At 47.1% G+C, this 18,185-nt stretch overlaps 1 protein-coding gene across 2 annotated transcripts in view; it reads left to right on the forward strand.

Annotated features, from left to right (window-relative positions):
• Positions 1–704: 704 nt before the first annotated feature.
• Ddc (dopa decarboxylase) overlaps positions 705–18,185 on the forward strand; it is an 86,996-nt gene continuing 69,515 nt past the window's right edge. The window contains exon 1 of one of the 2 annotated variants that reach the window (XM_041669141.1): positions 705–852. The gene's annotated coding sequence lies outside the window, so the exon portion shown is untranslated. Of the gene's footprint in view, positions 853–8,904; positions 9,036–18,185 lie in introns of those variants that run through there. The other variant, XM_041669142.1, reaches the window with a different exon arrangement.

Here is an 18,185-nt window from a genome sequence, read left to right on the forward strand (position 1 = left end):
ACCCAGCCCCTAGTCTGTGGCAGCTACCTCGGGTGACAGCCATTCTGTCTTCAGCTGCCTGTGTCCATTCCTTTCCCAGTTGCTGCACACAATCTCACACCCATTCTGTTCTTTGTTCCCAGTGGCCCAAGTTGGCGACCTGCCTGGAAGGCCAGCACTTAGTGCTCTGTGGGCTTTCCCCATGTGCCTCCTTAATGACACTTCCTTGGCTCTCCTTTATGCACCAGTGAAACTCTGTCAGCTTGGATTTCCTGAAATTAATCAAAATCTCAATCATTATACTGTTCCCTGTATCACAAGTGTCAATGAGTTGGGATAGAAGGCAAGCAGATGGGTTCTGCCTGGTCCAGCTCTAGAGACCCCGGAGATATCCAGGCAATTTAAAGGCTCTGGGCAGAGGGAAGAACCTTTTGTAGGACAACCTTTTCCAGGCACAGGACTTGGAGTTATGGAATCACCTACCGGGGCTAACAACACGAAACTGAGGCAATGTAGGACAGCATGGATGGTAGGGTTATTCATTAAGAAAGACCCAAGTTGTCAGGGCTTGTTGTAAATCAGGCTCACCCGATAACCTTTCTTAGGAGTCCAAATAAGAACTGCACCCCAACCCCCAAGCGTGTGTGCGGCTTTCTTTAGACTGCCTTGACCTTTATACCACTTGCAATTAATGTTTAACCAGAATACGGGGCTAAAATGCAAGGACGAAGAAACGCATCGGTGCCAAGCTGCAAAGATAGTAACTGCCCAAGCACCACGTTCCCAGCTGAGTTGCCACCCTCGCCTCAGTTCGCAAAGCAGGGCAGGCTCTAACGGCAGAGTGGAGCCGCAAGGAATCCAAACCCTCAGCAAGTAAGTGTCCTATTTTGTCCGACTCTAGTTGCTGAAAAGGCGCCGTGTCCATTGTGGCTCTTGGGCTCCGCGCTACTGGATGTGCGCTGAAAGGATAGCTCTCCTGAGAATGGGGACTACTGATGACAAAATGCTTCCTCTTGCGCTGAAGCCTTGGCAAACCTTTTGGTCCCTATTGTGACTACAGAGCAGGTTGCACATGTGTGTATACACACAGACTCTGCTGGAACTCACACGCCGTGGGGCCACAGTAACTTCAGTTGGCTGTTCGGTAGCAGATGAAGGAGACAAGGAGTCTCCTTCACAGGAGAATACACACTAAGGGGACATCAGGCGTTCACTCCCCTAGGCCTCCTCACCCGGGAAATGGGGGTGTTGGTGGAACCTGCCTTGCCAAGTTCCTGTGAAGATTAAACACTCTGTTCTGAATGAGCTCATCACATGCATGGGAGATGATTTATAAATATGAAATCTTTCTTACCTGAACAGTGTCTGTGGTTCTCTAAGGGGCTCTCTTTTTTCAATACTTTAATTTACTAGACATTTTAATTTACATCACTGGTTCCAGTTCTCCTTGAAAAGTAGAATCCCCCCCAGAAAGTGGTGGCATACACTTTTAATTCCAGCACTCGGGAGACAGAAGCAGGCAGATCTCTGTGAGCTTGAGGCCAGCCTGGTCTTAAAAAAGAAAGAGAGAGAAGACAGGGAGGAAGAAAAGTAGAATCCACGGAAAGAAATCATGGTCTGCATCTGTACGAGTAAAAACAAGTGCTGTGTGTTTGGCTTGTCCTGGTCTTCATAAAAAACAGAATTTATGTTATGCTCCATCTTCCCGGTGCACAGACTAAGACAGAAGAGGCAAGGAAGAAGGCATGCGATCTTTCTTACAGCGAATGTGATGGGATCAGAACAGCAATTACTTTCACTTCGTAGCCTGGCATGTTCTGCTCTGTCATTCAGGGAAAGATGTGTTTTGAAGCAGTTTCTGGGGCCCAGATACTATAGTGGCTTCATATGAAGGTTCCTCAGAGTCCCTTAAATATTAAACATGTATGTGATTTATTACTTATGGGAGAACCAAAGATGAAAAATCATCACCAATGTTCCATCTAAAAGGAAAACATCAGCATTCGAAAGTCAAAACCCTGCCGGTGTGCGTTCTTCACTGATGAAATCTAGCTGTCTTCTCTGTGGAATCCGTGACCAACTATATTTTGAATTTATTCTCTGTTTTCAATACAAGCTCTTCTAGTTAATCACTGTAATTTTACTATACTTGGACTGCATAAAAGCTTTAGGAAGAAGTGTCATAGAAGCATAAGAAGGAAGCAATAAATGTTTTTTTTTAAGAATCAAGCTATGCCATGCAGAGAGATGAGACAGGAAAGGTAGGGTTGTGGGTAGGAGAGTGAGATGAGAGTAGAGAGAGTGGGAAGTGCAGGGGTGAAGCCAGAGCCCATCTGGAAAGCCAGAAGCGCAGGACCAGATTTGAGTGAACAGTTCGGGGCTTTCAAGATAGCACGCAGTACGGGACTGGTGCCACCAGAGCGATGAGGGCTAACCGTCATCCTCAGGTGGGTCTACTCATAAACCTCAGAGGGCTCATGCTCCCAGATCTGAGATAATCCCCTCACAGAACTCTGAGCTACCTCAGAAGGGTCTCCAGCCTGAAGGACACCCCCTTGGCGGGGGGCTGAGGAAGAAAAGGAGATTTTCAAATTTGAATAAAGTTCTTTGAGTAATCCACTCAGTAATTGTGGTGTATCTGTAAATCAAATGACATTCCGCTCCGTCAAGAGTATAATACAAAAAGAAACAGTCCTAAACAGACAGACAGGGTTATTGAAGAGAGCCCTTAAAAGCTGTGGTAAAGATGCTGAAGTGTAGCTCTTCACAGTTGATGGCTTCCAGAAGGAGGGGCACTCAGTATTCTTTAAAGTGCTGGCCACTGGGCGTTTGACCATGCTCCAGTGAGTTTATGGGCAGCACAGATTGGACTTTGTGGCTTTTGGTTGATGTTTTTCTCTTTGTTTGTGTTTTGGGAGGAGTACAGGTTATGAGGATGGACCAGGGGAGGATGAGAAGTGTGATTGATGTGTACTGCAGAATTTCCAAATAATTAATAAAAATAGGGGGAAAAAAAGAGTATAGTACAGTTCTAAACACATAGAAGTTCAAATACATACAAGAAACCTTAATGCAATTATAGGGAGAAATTATAAATAGTCCACCAGAACAGAAAATTCCAGCATGTCATTACTACTTATAATTATTTCTACACCCATGAGAGATGGATTTTGGAACCCTGACGATGCCAACACCCATGAATTCATTTTCTTTCCTCCTTTCTTTCTTTTTGTTTTGTTGTTGATGTTGTTGTTTCGAGACAGAGTTTCTCTGAGCTTTGGAGACTGTCCTGGAACTTGTTCTGTAGACTAGGTTGGCCTGGAACTCAGAGAGATCCGCCTGCCTCTGCCTCCCAAGTACTGGGATTACAGGCGTGTGCCACCACCTCCCAAGCCTTTCTCGCTCTCTCGCTCTCTCTCCTTCCTTTCCTTTCTTCCTTCCTGTCTTTCTTTTCTTTGTTTTTTTTTCTCCATGACAGGATTTCTCTGTAGCTCTGACTGTCCAGGAACTCACTCTATAGACCAGGTTGGCCTGAACCTCAAAGATCTGCCTGCCTGGGATTAAAGGCATACACGACAACCACTGGTTACCCATGAATTTTCAAGTGCCTTTTAAAAGCTGGTTGGCCTATTCAGCTTCTAACCTACAGGTACTCCTATACTTGTGAGTCCTCTCTAGATTACATATGATACCTAATACAATGTGAGCAGTTCTTAATACTTGATTGTACAGAGATAATGACAAGAAAAAAATGTATGTGTTCAGTGTAGATAAAATTTTAAAACTCATTTCTGACCCATAGACAGTCAAATCCACAGCTGAAGAACCCACGAGTTTATTGGACATGTATGGAACCTTCAGTTCTCTCATATGTCCCTGAAATCTAATCCCTTCACCTCAGAGCCAGGTACAAAAGAAAAGAAGAGGACCCAATATCCCCTTCAAGGGCACCTTCCCAATGACCCAGTTTCAAGTAGGTTAAACCCTTAAGCTTCCACCACCTCCAAACAGCACCATTGACAGTGGCAGGATGTAGGTGAGGGGTGCCCGGGGCTCAGCCAGTGACCTCTGGGGGACACCCCAGATCCAAACCGCTTGTTACTCATCACACCTACAGTTTGGGTAAGGAATGCTCTATGGCTTTCCGATATAAAAGTTGAATAACTAAAGCCTTTATTATAAGAATATGAACAGAAGAAAATCCAATACTGAATTCCCAGTTATAATTAACAGCAAAAATGTTAGAGGCGTTCCTTTCAAAGTCAGTAGGACCAGGCTGCATGCTAAGTGCTTTTAAACCATAGTATTTAGGAATAAGTGTTTTCAGGCCCAGGCACATGAGTAATTTCCAATTTTAAGTGTTCTGGTTGCCATATCTCAAAAGGTAAAAAGTATATCACTACCACAATGGAGGAAAAACAGATCCTTTTAATGCGATTCAATTGTAGTTTTACACTAACATTGTGTTTCATGGGGGACATATTTACATGGCTTTGATGTAAACTAGATTGAGCATACGTCTGTCCAATAGCCTTGGTTGCACTGTGTGTACATGTATGTGACCTTTGTGCTTACATATAGAAGGTACCATATGTGTGGGTACCTTTTATACATATGTGTGCTCTCCCTACATGCGTGTATTGTTGAGAGCTCCAGGGCCCGCTGGAGCATGCAGCAAAGGGAGGCCAGAAAACACTGACAGGAAAGGCCAGGGAGGCATGAACCTGTTACACTCAAAGGAGGGATGACTGTCGACCTGGAAATCCACCTGAATTAATAAGCAAGATATTAAAATTTTAAAGAGAGCATACATAAGTGGTCAAGACATAGGTTTCCTTATAAAACAGTCTCAACCCTAACTGTTTCTAATAAATAGTCTTTTCTCTGATTACCAACCACAAGGTTGTATCCCCATGCTCATGAGAATCCTGGATTCTATGTCTCACAAAGGCTTGCTTTTCTATAATGATTTGTGCTTTCCTTTCCTTCCTTTTTTCCCTTCCCTCCTCCTCCTCCTCCTCCTCCTCCTCCTCCTCCTCCTCCTCCTCCTCCTTTTTTTCTTTTTGGTTTTCCGAGACAGGGTTTCTCTATGTAGCCCTGGTTGTCCTGGAACTCACTCTATAAACCAGGCTGGCCTTGAACTCAGAGAGCTCCACCTGCCTCTGCTTGCCACCACCTCCTGGCCGGTTCTTATTTTTTATTCATAGTTGCTCACCTACAGTCAGGAAGATGCCTCCAAAGCCTCCCTCTAGTTTCTAGCTCTTGCAGTTTGAAGTACTAGAAGGGGGGGGGGGGGGGGGATCAAATCTGTTCATCTTTTATGGTTAGCTGGAAAAGTAAACCATTTAAGAAGTCCTTTTGCTCCAATATCATGAAAGACATGCCCCTCGGTTTCTTTTAGACGCTGCCCCTACCCGTCAGGATGCAGCGAGGAAAGCATCCAGAGTCACGTCCTTCCAAGTGGAGCACAGTTGTCGCCGTGGCAGCGTCTACTACCCCGCCCTTTCCATTTTGGTCTGCAATGTGCACCTGTCAATTTTCCACACTCAGGGCTCTGTTTTCTCCCTTCTGGAATTTCTACTCTATTTAGCTGCCCATGAGTCTATTTGCACCCTGCAGACCTCATTCCATACACTGCACACGGCACCACTGTGTTTGTGAGTCTGGAGACTGCAGCCCCTCCTCCCCTCCCCCCTCCCCGCCCCCCACGCTGCCGCCATCCCCAGCCCCCACCTTGCTGCCATCAGGAGCTTCCTTCTCAGAACTCCACTGGCCTTTCTTAGACTTCCGCTTTTCCACTTCTATTTCAGAGCCCGAGACATGTGTTGGGTTTTTATTACGGGGGCATTGAGACTGTTCGCCTGTTAGAGAAGAATCAAGTATTTATAACCTTGGCGGTTCCTGTTCAGCACCGGTTCGTTTCCATTTAGTCTCACCTTCCTGTGTGTTTCTCCACAGCCCCGCGGAGTTTCTGCCGGCTTTTGTTGGCTCCGTTCCTCTTGGTTTGCTTCTGTTGTAAATGTTGACCTATCCGCTTCACTGTGGCGCAAAAAGCGCAACTCTCCCTCACAGGTGGTCAGAGCAAATTTCAGCCCAGGACCTGCGGCCTCCTGGTCGGACTGCATACGTCAGGCCCTTCCCAGGCCTCCTCGGGTCTTTTTTTCCCTCCGACTCTTTTTTAATAAGTCTTACATCTCAGAGGTGCCTGTCCAACCTCCGGTTTTCTCCCTGAAAGCTGCTCAGGGAGTTTCTACACATGAACCTGAGACACCTTCCCATTCTGCTTCAAACTTCTGAGGGCCCACATGCCCTTCAAGCGCATAAGCATGGTCCCTGTGCTGTCTGGATGTCCCCATCCTCTTCCCAGGCTTTGCCATCGCCGATCTTATTTTGTTGAATGAAGTTTGTCGGGGGACGGGAGTCGAATCAGGGTTTCTCTGTGTAGCCTTGACTGTCCTGGAACTCACTCTGTAGACCAGGCTGACCTCAAACTCAAAGAAATTCACCGGCCTGTGCATCCCAAATACTGGGATTAAAAACATGGGCAGCTGCCACCACCCGGCACTGTTGACTGATATTTAAGAATAGAAACATTTTATATAATGTCAGGGTAAGCAGGGCAGTGGTGGCACACGCCTTTAATTCCAGCACTCAGGAGGCAGAGGCAGGCGGATCTCTGTGTGCTTGAGACCAGCCTGGTCTACAGAGTGAGTTCCAGGACAGTCAAGATTATACAGAGAAACCCTGTCTTGAACCCCCGCCCAAATAATGATGATGATATTGGGGTAATGTTTCCATACATGTATTTAAAGGAAGCTAAAATGCCTATTTCCTCAAATGTCTGCAGCTCTGTAATCATCAGCAAGTACCCCAACCTCTCTGAGATTGTTTCCCCATCATCTGGTAGAGAAAGGTGTTGTGAGGCTCAGGGAATCTACAAGAAAAGTCTAGAACAGAAGCCTTAAAATGCCAAGTGCTACCAGGGAAAGTCTCCATTAAACAGAGGATTTCCCTTTGCCCACGGACATCATCTCCAGACACTTGTGCCCGGGGTCACGGGCTTCTTGTACGCAGTCAGTTTTTCTCAGGACCCTGCTCCAGGTAGAGCTCTGTGTCTTCCCATGGGTCTGATCTTCCTAGAGTCCAGTGTGTGTAGTCATCTTTCCTGTCCCCTTGCTCCTGGCCAGTCCTCCCTGATCAGGGACCCTTCTTCCTCATAACAATATGGGCAACAGTGAGACTGTGTTGGGGAGGCGTCAGTCTGAGGATATCTGTTCAACTTGGTGACTGCCTTTCCCACCTCACTGTGGCTCTCTCCAATAGTCTCGGTAACGAGGGCGGGGGTGGGGGTGCTGCCAGTCTCCTGCCCATTCAGCTAGGCTCCACTAATGATGGCACCAGGTGCTGGGGAGCTCCCTCTGTGCAGATGGACCTAATCTCCTTACATCCTCCATTGTGGGCATGTCTGCCGTCTGCACTGGTAATAGAGAAAGCTGCTTGCGCTGAGGGTCAGGGTTCCTCAACTATGGCCGACAACCATGTGCTGGCTCACCCTGCTACATCGCCCTCACCTCTGGTACATTCTGCTGTCCTGGAAGCCACTGCCTCTGTCCCAAAGGTGTCTGTGAAGAGATCCTGCTAGGGCCACACCACGGATGATCAGTTCTCCTTGGAGAATCTCTGATTCTGGACTGTATACAAACCTTGAACATGGTGCGTGTGTGTTATATGTGTAACTGTATATGTGTGTATATGTCAGTGTATGCATGTGCCTGCATACATGTCCATTGCATGTGTACACATGCATGAGCATAGTGGCTGCATGTATACATTTGTATTGGTGGACACACATGCATGCACATTTGCATGTGCTCCTGTATGTGTGCTCTCTGAGCATGTGTATATATGTTCTCTGTTTATAGGTATGTGACCTTTGTGCATGTGTGGATACCTTCTATACATGAGTGTGCTCTCTCTACATGTGTGTATTGTCTATGCATATATGTGTTCTCTGTGCCGATGGATGTGTTCGCTGTTAATATGTGTGCCCTCTATGCATACGTGTGTCCTCTGTACACATGTGGGTACCCTGTATGCAACGTGTGTGCTAATTGTGTGTGTTTGTTCTCTGTGCATGTGTCTGCTCTCTCTGGCTGTGTGTATACTCTATTGATGTGTGTGTGTGCAATATGTGCATGAGTGTGCCCTTTGTAAACGTGTGGGTACCCTCTATGCATATATGTGTGCTTTGCTCTCTGTGTGTGCGTATCTCTGGGTGTGCACGTATCTCTGGGTGTGTACTCTCTGAACATATGTGTGTTCTCTATGCACATATGTGTTCTCTGTGCATGTGTATCTGTGGTTCTGATAGAAATGTCTGAATGGTGATACTGTTCAGAATAATTCTTCTTCCATTTTTTCCTTATCTGCATGGCCCAGGCTCCTGTTCTAGAATAATAATAAGACCCTTAAGTCCCACTGATTAGCGGGATGTAAGGTCTGCCTCTTCTCACCCCTACACACTAAACGTAAGTGTACAGAGCCCAACATAGTTTGGATGGTGATTGGTCAAAGGAACCAGTACTGTTCATTGAAGGAATTGAGTGGGATTTAGGTTTGGTGATCTTAGTCCCTGACAATCCCTGTGTCAGGCAGCATTCCAGTGGTGCCCATGAAAGAAGGAGGGTCTGAGTCAGGCTCTCCCCTAGAATGGAGCCTAGGGTTTGAATTGCTAGGAGTCTCCAGGAGCACTGGTCCCTAGTCTGGGTCCTACATAGTGACAGGGAACCCAAGACCCACCTTTCCTGGGCCTCTCTCCAGATCCCATTGTTCCCTCTCTGCCCTGCTGGGCTCCATCCTGTGGAGCAGGAGGAACACAGAGAGAGGAGCAGGAGAGGCTCTGGGTAAATAATGCGGAGAAAGCTGCTGATTGGCTTCGGGAGGCGGACACTTTGTCTACATAAATGGCAATCGCATCCTCTGTGCCTTTTAACTGTCACCAAGGAGAGAGAGAGAGAGCAAGAGAGCGAATAGAGAGGAGGCGACTCCAGCTGCCTGTGAGTACAGCCCTTTGTCTACATGGCTCAGGGTCAGACCCCAGCACCCACTTCTGCCAGACAACGACCCCGGGGCCGGAGTGGGCGTCTCTGGTTGATTTTGGTCATGATGTCTTTCTAGGGACAGAGATACTGCTGGCTGAGAAGGCTTAGGCATCTGACATCGCAGGTGGCAGGACTGCTAAGGGAACTTTCTGCTAAGGGTACCAGCCTCTGCCTGCCTATTTGGAATCATTTCTATATGAGTCCAGTAGAGAATTGGAACTTCTGGTGGCTTCCTAGCCCTTGTTAGTTGAAGTATTGTAGCAAGTGAGTGGACTGGTTTTCAGGAGACTCCTATACCTGTGGGATGGAAGTGAGGAGGCAGCTTTGGGGTCACAGACCTGGGTGTGCTTTGCTGGTGAATGAGAACTAACAACAGCCTCCCACAAGTTGCAGTAACCTTGCTCTTAAAGGGCTGTGCATGCAATGGACGCACAGACAGTATCTGGGAGCTCTGTTGTAAATGAGCAAGGCGACCACGCTGGAAGGGTGCATCCTCCCTGCCCTCTGCATCCTTTTAGCTCCAGTTTCCAAGGCAACTTCAGCCAAGTTACCTGGGTTTTCTTCTTACTTCTTACTTGCCTTTTTATTTTTTCCCCCTCAAAGGCTTCCAGTTCTGCTCCTTATACACAAGTTCTTACTTGGAAACACCATGTTTCCTCTCCAAAACAGGATCAAAGCAAAAGTGACAATCTCAGGAAGGCTGGCCGCTTTTGGAACTTTCAGGGTTGCCAGAGGAAAACAGACTTCATTCAGGGTCACCCCAAGCTCGGTCACAGCCTGCAGAGTTCTGGATCAGGATATCCCAGGATAATGAAGAACTAACCAGGGAGGGGTATCTGGATGTCCGCAGAGAGAGAAGACCTTGTTCTCTGTGATAGCATCCCCTTGGGCACATGGTGTGTGGGCCTCCACACAGGGGCTGTGCTAATAAGATAAAGAAAATGAAATTATTCCCTGAGCCTCCACACAGCCAAAGAGAAATGTCCAGGGATCTTTTTCCTGCTCTTGGAGCTATTGATTACCATGAAGGCTCTACCCTGAACTGTTACAAGCTCATCTTAGGTCTGGTGTTAAGTTTAAGGAAGTGTCGGGGAAGCAATGCTCGCCGGCATTTTAGAACAATCCTAATATCCTGTCCCATTGATAGGCATTTTGGCAGGAAGACCCTCATGGGTACAGTTGTACCTTTAAAGCAAGCAGAGCAAGTTTATAAGGAAGGTTAAAATTCCACTGCCTGAGCGACATGAGGTGGGAAGGAACTGGGTTTGCCTTGCTGCTGGGCTAGGTCCATGTGTGCAAGCCCCCTTTGATCTGTGCAGGTGTAGGCAAGCCAGCTACTGTCACACTTCTGAAGGGGAGGTAACGTTGTCACTGTTTTGTAGAGCCCTGTGTAAATGGAGGGAACGAAGGACAACGGGGTTAGTCCAGCCCGTTCCCATGGAGATGCACCCAGGAGGGTGGGCAGTGTGGTGACTCAGCCCTCTTGCTGAAGCTTCTCTTCTGATCTCCAATGTGAGGGGAGAAGCAGGACCCTAGTGGCATAGGCAGGACCCCTGCAGTTGCTCTTGGGGTCAGTTTTGGCAGGAGACCTTGTTGGGGTCCACCTGTGCTTCTCAGCCTTCAGGGAGTGTGGAACATCCAGACCAAGGGCTGACTGGGAAGAGGCTGGTTTCAGAAGGTGAGAGGACAGCGCCCTCCTGCTGGCTGTGTGACTTTGGTAATAGCAGTCGTAATAATCCTCACCTTACAGGGTTGCTGGGTATTAAATAAGATACTGTGAATTCCGTGCGCTTAGCAGAAGGTTAAGAAATACTGACTTGTTTGGTTTCTCGGACAATAGAATGTGCCAACCAAATGTCAATGTATTCCCAGAACCGAATGGGAGAGAGCCTGAAATACAGGGTTCTTAGCAACACAGTGACAGGCCAGCAACTGTGCAATACAAGGGATAATGAGGGACCGAGAAGTCAGTGTTTACCACTGACCTCATTCGTGAGAGAAAATTGAGACTACCAGAAGCGGGTACCAAAGGGCACCAAATAGACTCACAATGCCAGGTGTCTGTGTTTGCAAAGACAATAAACCAATATGAGACAATTACCAAGAGGCAGCCACTGGAACACGGTCAGAGGAGTCTCTGGCCTATAGAAAAGGCAAGTGGCCTGTGATCTTTCATCGACGACTAATGTGACTTCAAGGTCAAAAGCAAAAAAAAAAAAGGGGGGGGAGGGAACGAATCGAGGGGGAAACAGTGGGGGAGGAGCGTTCCTTCTGCAAAGAACTCTTGGGGGTGCTGTCAAATAAGGAGGGAGTTTTCAATGAAGATCACCTGATGCTTCTTGGGTAAATCTTTAAAAATAGCTCACGTGAGTAAAAGCAGGAAGACTTTGATGTTTTTATTTGAAATTTGGGTGGATGAGAAAAGCTAATTGAGATGCATGTTTGAATTGTTCTTATGTAGAGCTAAGCTTTCTGTGGTGTTGTTGGTTTCCTAGGAAGAATTAAATAATATGCAAAAGGAACTGTACAACTCACACCCGTTCCGTGCACGGCAGGAGCTCATATCCTTCCAGGACACCCTTGATGGTGTCACCTGCCCCGTGGTGCTTCATTCACCCCACCTGACCCTTGGCAGTCCCATACCTTACATCAGGCGCCAGCTGGTCAGTGGGGATGAATGAGAGCAAAGGAACGCTGAGGTCTCAGATTTGGTTGTGTTCTGTTTTTGCACACCGATGTGTAGAGAAAGCAAATTGTAAAGTGCAAAAAACGCAAAAGGAAAAAAAAAAAAGGCTCTATCTCTGTCCCCAATAGTCTCTTTTTGCTTTTAAAGTCACAAATGCGATGAATTTTTCTCGGTTTCTCTAACTTGCATAGCACAGTATGGTGACGGAGATATGATTAGGAACAGTATTTCCCTGTGAGAACATGGCTGAAAAGCGTTAAACTCCATGCATCGTCAGCCAGGGAAATGCTTAGATGCAGCATGGTTGTTATGAAACAGGAAATGAGAAAGAAACAGTGGCCCTTGTCACGTGTGCCAAAGGGCAAGGGTAGGGCACCCTGGCAGACTTTAAGCATCTTGTGGCATCATTATAGTTCTGCGTGGAGTTGGGAGTGTAGATGTTTCACAGATTGGAAGCAGAGTTCAATGGACCGTGACCTGTATCATCCATGAGCCTATGTTCAAGTTTTATGGCAGGACCTGATGGTATTAGGAAGTGAAGCTTTATGAGGCACACTGGTCAAAAGGATACAGTCTGGAAGATGGCAGAGGTCCTAAAGTGAGCCCCTGTTCCTTTGTCCAAGGACATTGCAAGAAGTCAGCAGTGTGAGCCCGGGAAAGGCACCTCACCAGAAAGCAAACATGATTTCAGAATCCTAGCTTCTGCAACTTTGCCAAACCACTGTTTGCGGAGTGCAAGCCACCTGGTTTGCCATGTTCTTCTGCAATAGCACAAATAGACCCAAGTGAGGGCCTGACTATGGTTACATTTGAGCGCTACCCAAACCCACGAACTTCTTGCTTCCTTTTGTGATGAGCGTAGCCTCTCACCAACTAAGATGCCTTGGAAGCTTCTATTCTAGGTGCCCTGAGAGGCATTTGGGAATCATGGCTGTCCCTGAGGCTCAGGAAATGGTTGGGCTTCAAGTTCTGATGTTCTTTTAGGTCACTTTTCTAGGGACTGTCAAGTAAGGGGCATTTGCAACAGCTGCCAGGATGCTCTGGGTTCGAGTCCAGTGCTAGCAAGAGCTCAGCTGAAACATGACCTTGCTAGCAGTCAGTCTCTCTGTGCCTCACCCTTACTTGTTAAGAATCCTGACAAAACTCTCTGCTACAGCAGAGCGTCCACTCAATATCTCCTTGTTATGCTGGACCCCTGAGTGGCATTATTGGCAGGTGACAAGACCTCTAATGGGAGGTACTTAGGTCACTGGGATCATGCCTGTGAAGGAGACTGGGGGGAGATGATTTCTTCTTCCCTCTTTGCTTCCTACATCACCAGCGGCCAGAAACACAGGACACTCACAGAAAGACCCAAACCAGCAGAGACTTGAGCTCTACATTCTGGCTCCATATTCCCCTGCTCTGACTTTTAGAACATCTGTGGTCAGTGAAGCCCTCTTCTCAAGACTGGAAAGAAAATGGTGGCTGTAGAACAGCAGGCGTTCCATCCCATAAAGGGAAGTTTGTGAGTCGTAGGGCAGAAACGCAGTGAGATAACCTGAGAGAGTGGTCTCTAAAGCCAGAAGGCGAGGCACTTCTGCTCAGTGATTTTCCTTTGACTTAAAACACTAAAACACCCAACTTTGTGTCTAGTGTGTTGTATAATAGGCTGTGGTCTGTGAACTTGGGAAGTGGAGGCAGAAAGATCAGAAGTACAAGGCCAACCCTGGGCTACATAAGTGAGTCCCAATCTAGCCTGGATTGCAGAAGGTAAGAAGGAAGGAGAGGAGAGGAGAGGAGAGGAGAGGAGAGGAGAGGAGAGGAGAGGAGAGGAGGAGAAGGTAGGGGAGGAGAGGGGAGAGGAGAGGAGAGAATAGAATAGAAAAGGAAAGGGGAGGGGAAAGGAAAGGAGAGAAAGAGAAGGGGAGGGGAAGAGAGAGAAAGGGAAGGAAGGAAAGGAGAGAAGGGAAGGGGAGAGGAGAGGAGGGGACGAAAGGAAAGGAGAGGGGAGGAGAGAGGAGAGGAAGGCATTCCCACATGTCCCCCCTTCCTCTGCACAATACTTGCCTGATTACTAATAAAAGTTTTTTTCCTGAGTGTGGACTGTGCAGCGGGCACTCAGCATGTGCCCTCTTTTCATCCTGCCGACGGCTCTCCTGGTGGTGCTTTCATGCCTGTTTGCCTTTGCAGGAGCTGACAGGAAACCTTAGAAAGGTTGAAGGTTGGAGGCTCCATGGTAACCAAAGAAGTACCCTTGACCTTGGGTCGCCTGACACTGGCGCATACCAAGGCTGCTCTTGAGCCAGTTTTGACTATTCCTGTTCAACACAGTCACTAGTAAAAATACTCACCCAAAGTTCCTTTAGAAACACGCCACTTTGCCAGCATCTTAAGAGTTGAAAAAGGCTCAGGGGACGTGGCGTTTCGTTGCTGTTGTGAGGTGAAGCGTCAGATAGTCATTCTTCAGACTGTTAGAGACACTTTGTCACGGTCTTGGGTAGAAGTGTGGAAAATGTGAAATGCTAGGCAAGACTATGTAGGCACAAGTGCTTGGAACTCTGCTGCCCTTCCCCGAACACACAGGAGCTCGCTCCTTGGAGTACACCGTGGTAGGACGTGAGCTTCAGGTTTGCCGCCAAAATTCTTCACCAAGGTCCCATGGAAGCAGAATTCCTATGCTATTCCCGACAGCTTGTAAGAGTGTCAGCAGGGGCCTGGATGGAGCTCTGAGAAAATGCCTATGGCAGAGAACCCCAGTAAGTGAAGTTGCAGAGAGTAGAGACTCTATAGCCTGGGCATGGTGAAAATTACCCAAATTGAAGGCCAGATGAAGCTGTGGTTGTGGGCCTCACTTCAGTAGCTATGACTCTCTCTCTACCAGAGATTTGGTGACCTGGTGTTGGAAGTTGTCACAAAAGCAGGGTAGGATCCAATATAGGATAGAACAGAAATAAAATATTTAGAAGGCCAAATTTTATTCATTCGTTCATTCATTCTCAGTTACCAAAGGACAGTGGTAGAACGGCAAATTACAACCATAATAATAACTTCTTAACGGAGGGTTGACTAGGGGGCCCTGTGAGAGTTCAGGGGGAGTTCATATATCCCTGACGCCCATGGGTATGGAGCTGTGTTGACTGTCACTGATATAATAAAACATCCAGGGAGGTGGCCGGCTCACCACACATGCACCAACGATGACAGGGGTTCCATGCGAATGCCACGCGGTGCAGCTGCTGCCGAGACAGATCAGGTTGTGTCAACAGAAAGTCTTTCAGGGGTCTGGAGAAGCCTAGGCCGTTGCCCTTATCACAGTCTACATCTTCCAGCTAATATTTGCCCAACTTGGAGCCATGAATATCAGGCAGCTCCAAAATGAGCGTGAGAGTCTCTTGAGGCTGTGCCCTAAGTACCTTCTGTAAAGGTTTCAGTGGGAAATAATCTTCAAATAAATGACAAGATGGTTTGAGAAGAATAACCAGGTATTATATTACAGTTTGACTAGGAATATTTCCTTTCAGAGTGAGTCGGGGCCTGCTTGTTTGTTTTCTCCCTGGCACATCCTGCTTTGTCCATAAAACTCTCTTATTCCCAGGAGAAAGGCTCGGCGGCTCCTGCTTCTCTCAGAGGCAGAGGGGCTCTCGCGACTTTGTACGGCTTCTCTTTTCGAGACTTCAGCTTCCTGCAACACATGCACCCCCCGCCCCTTAGTAGGACAGAGACTGCAAAAAAAAAAAAATGGTCCCTTTTAGGCGGTTATAAAAATCACATGCAAGGTCTAAATCATAAAGGGAAATATGTGAGATTTTGCCATAAAAAAATGAAAGCTCTTATAAGGCCTCTTTATTCTGACTCTTGCAAGTCATCATGCCAAATCAGAACAGGCCTAAAGGAGGAAAATGTCATAAAACATATCACAGATACGAAGGTAGAAGTTTTAATATGTTAGGATCCTTGCAATTAAATAAAAAAAGCTAATATCCATGTGGAAAAAATATAATGAATAAGCAATTCATAAATGAAGAAATCCAAACGTCAGAGAAACATCAGAGCACTATTTGATTTTAACAGTCAACATTAAAAGAGAGCCATTCATGGTTATGAGACGGGTAAAGTTTAAAATTAACCTCAGAGACTGTACCGCACACCCCATTAGAAGAGTAACTCGATAAAGCCATGTGTTCAGAGAAATTTGGCAGTATAATTTAAAAACACTAAAGCCATATATCTCTAGAAAAATCTGTCCAAAAGAAATGATTTTAAAAAAAATAAATGTTTTCTACTTTTAGGATTTTCTAACGTAAAACGAAAATGTGCAGGAGCAGTGAAGCGGAGGTAGGATTTTTGGAATCGCAAGGAAAAGCTCCGACAGTAGTTGCCTGTCACTCACAGAGACATACAGTTCAAGACCTCCGGGGGGCTACCCGAAACTCAGGACAGAAATGTATCCTGTGCACACACACCTGGGATGAAGCTCATTTAATAAATGAGGCACAGAAAGAAGTTAAGGGTACCTAATTTGCAACAAAGCAGCCACTGTGTTAGCGCAAGGCTCACTTGAATGAAAGAGCTGCTATGTTGTGACAGTCTGATACCTACCAAGCGGCTAGCAGGCTGGTAGTGTATGCAGTGGGGAAACACTGTGGTAAGGGATGGTTCCTGTGCTGGGTGACACGGAGCAGGAAGGCCCAGATGCCATCCCGTCATGCAGAATAAAATTTTTACCTATTTTTCATGTAATGTTTTCTGATTGCCGTTGCCTGCAAGTAACTGAAACCTCAGAAAATGAAAAGGCAAGCTATGGGGCGCTACTATGGGGCGCTACTATGGGGCGCTACTATGGGGCGCTACTATGGGGCGCTACTATGGGGCGCTACTATGGCTGGCAATTCCTGAGTGATCATTTCGTACCACTGTTCAAGGCTATTGCTACGTGTTTATTGAATTTTCACAATGAAATTCTTATGGCGGTACTATCATTATCTTCATTTTTGTTTTCAGTTAAGGAAAACAGGGGTTAGTGTTCTGGCGGAGGCGCCACCCCAAGTCCCCTCTCCCTCGGAGTTGCCTCAGTCCAGACTCTACTGGGGAGAAAGCCCCGCCAAATGATGACCCCTCTCCAGAGATGCTCAAGACCACACCCACCGGATATTTAAACTGCCTCCTAGTTTTCTGATCTTCCTTTCCCATCTCTTCTCTGGGGACCTGGAAAGCCATCCGGGAGCATTTGTATTCATTAAACCTGGGCTTTTTCTAATTCGGTTTGATTTGGTCTGATTTGGATTATTGCGTTGGCGGAGAGGCTTATCGGGGCACAGAAATTTTTCATTTAGTGCGTCAGCAACTCATGTAGTGTGTTAGTGTACAGCCTGAGTCTGAGCAGGTCAGCCCTTAACCCTGAGCATCAACCCCGAAACCCACCCCCCACCCCCCACTCCCACCAAACACACACGCACGCACACACACATACACACATGCACACGTACACATACCCACACGGGCGCACACACACACACATACACACACATGCACACACACACGTACACACACGCACACACACACACACACGTACACACGCGCACACACATACACCTTCCCACTAACAGAACGGGAAGCAGGTAATGACAGTAATATTCCTCAACTACAGCCCAGTCACAGTGTGTGGAAGGCACACAATTGAAATACATTTACCAGGATGTTTAGTTGCTATAATTTAAATCTTATGCACCATCGGCTCCCAAGCACTCATGACTGAAATGTTTACCCAAACAATAACTCTGAAATGGGGGCTGGGCCTTCTGCACCTGTGTGTTGTCCTTTAGGGGAGAACACTGGAGGTAGGAAAATCCTGATCAAGCAGGTTGTCCCTGGAAACCAGCTACCGCCTAACACAACCAGAGTCAGCTTAAACCGAGTTTGACAAAGAAGCTCGGCTAAATCTACTGGGCGGATATTGCTAGTATCTAATCAGATTCGTCTCCTTCCACCCTTGGTATCTGATGGAGCGTGCTACCCCTCCCGGCCCCAAAACTAACTCCCACGTTCTCAGTAATTTTTCTTGCCCACTGGTTTTTACCAGCTGCTGTCATGATTGTCCCTGGTTGTTACTTGGTTGGAGTTAGAGATACCTCGGAAATTGGGAAAGCCCATTTCTTGGTTCTTCTGAAAAGGCATTACCAGAAAACCTTAGACAAGATCCGTGAACTGAGGGAGACTCGCTTTGAGTCTGAGCAGCACCAATGGGCTGGGTTAGATGAATCGAAAGGCAGAAGAAAGGCGGAAGGAGGAAGCTCCACTGCTTTCTCCCAGCAGGCATAGACTTTTGCAGTTCCAGTCACCTGGGACATGGGACTCCAGCTTCTTCGGCCTCTCAGTAAGTCCCAGCACCCAATGACTCCCTGAAGCCCCTTCAGGGCCTTGATCTCTGACTGGGCCTG

The sequence above is a fragment of the Microtus oregoni genome, unplaced genomic scaffold (genome assembly GCF_018167655.1).
Source record: "Microtus oregoni isolate MIOR12 unplaced genomic scaffold, Mior012 000019F_ref0000042, whole genome shotgun sequence".
Lineage (NCBI taxonomy): Eukaryota > Metazoa > Chordata > Mammalia > Rodentia > Cricetidae > Microtus > Microtus oregoni.